Source organism: Palaemon carinicauda, chromosome 10, assembly GCF_036898095.1.
Source record: "Palaemon carinicauda isolate YSFRI2023 chromosome 10, ASM3689809v2, whole genome shotgun sequence".
In the NCBI taxonomy this organism is placed as follows: Eukaryota; Metazoa; Arthropoda; class Malacostraca; order Decapoda; family Palaemonidae; genus Palaemon; species Palaemon carinicauda.
Window position 1 is genome coordinate 28,592,435 of NC_090734.1, and position 1,934 is coordinate 28,594,368.

Below are 1,934 nucleotides of genomic sequence, written 5' to 3' on the forward strand. Positions count from 1 at the left end.
TTCTATCTCTTGTTAATGCATGTCTGTTGTTTATTATTTTTTTCGATATATATTTTTCAACAATTTTCTTCAGTATTTTGTACAGGATGTCTGTATTTACCTGTATATTATCACTTTCAAATAAATTTTTTCCCTTCTTTGTTCAGTTCTTCATTTATTTCTGATTATTTTATATTTTTACTATAAAAATTATATTTTCCATATCCTTCCCAACGTTTTGTGCTTTTATTATCTCTGCGATCAATTGCTTTGGAATGGACTATTAGTTCTATGACATTGAGATTCCGGTGTTATACACTATTATTTCTTTAACATAATTCACCTCATTCACAAATACTAAATGTAGGACATTTTCCTTTCTTGTTGGAATGTGGTTTATTTATTGCATATTATGTTCTATATATCTTGAAGCTTTTCTTATTACGTCTAATCATCTGCGCTACTATTACTCTCTTTTTTTTATCTGTATATATAAACCACTTTCTTCTATCCATTCTTTCCAATCCACAAAAGGAAAGATAAAATCTCCGGATAGGAGTATATTTCAGTCTTTATGGTTTCTACATATGTCATCTATTTTTTTTCTATTATTATGTCAAACTCCTTGATATTTGGGGGTCTATAAACTACTATATTCACTAGTTTTTCAAATTCAAATATTACCGCAATCAATTCACATTCTATGTTGCTGTATTTTTCACAGACTTCCTTGATTTATGTCTCTTCCATATATTGCAGTTCCCCCTTGATTCCTATTTGTTCTGTCTGATCTATAGGTTTGGAAACCCTTTATCTGGTCATCACTGCAAGTCTCTTGGGTATATCATGTTTCACTTGAATATAATATATCTTTTTTTTCAACTTAGGTTAGTTTTTCTAGGAACTCTGTTTTCCTTTTAGAGTTACTTGTGACTAAACCCTGTGTATTCATCTCTATTATAGTTTGTGTTTCATCCCCTTTATTTAATATTGCTAATATGGATTTTCCCATGCTTCCTTCCTGTTCTAATATGGTGTTCTTTTCTTCATTTCAAGGAATTCTGCCATTAAAAAATCCAACTTTTATATTATTTTTGCTCTTTCGCCTTCATATTTATTTTTGTGTACACCTGCAATTATCCCCATATCTGCACCAACCCCTGGCATTATAGATGCATTCTTTGTAGTTGGGCTCTAATTGTGCATATTTGGGTTTAAACGCATAATATCTTGGGGCCTTTTGTGCATAGCGCGGTATAAACTCGGCTTGTTTTTTTTTTGTTTCTTTTTTGTTTCATTTTTGCTTTCATTTTTTTTTCTGTTTGCTGAGTTTTCTGACTTTCATTCATGGTTGCAGGATGCATATATCGAATTTTTTTGTTGACAATGCATCCTTTTCCTTCTTTTAGGTTTTTGCATATTTTTGGATGGAGATCTCTGCATTCGTCTCCACATCCGTATAAATACGCACATTTACCATATATTTTATAATTATGGCATATCTTTTGATTCTTCTACTACCATCTTTCGCCAAATCCGCAATTCCCTCTTTTCAGCAAACTGCAGACTATATATTTCTTTTCTTTTTTTCTTGTTATTGCTCTTCCCTGAAAGTATGTAGTTACTAGTAGAATCTCTTGGGTCTATTATTTGTTTCCATCTAATAATCAATTTCTTTCTAAGTATGTTGTTGGATGGCATCATAAGTTATATCACTGATTTCCTCTGCATCCTTACACATATCTTGTTAATTTTTCTCATTATCTTCTTCTTCTTCTTCTTCTTCTTCTTCTTCTTCTTCTTCAGCATGTTGAGCAGAATACCTATGTGTCCCTATTTTTATATATATATTTTTTTTTTGCTGTATTTCAGCGCATATAGGGTGTGTTGGTATATGACAGGCATCGCATTTTCTGATCAGTTGTTGAGAGAAAATAATGGAATACCATATCTTA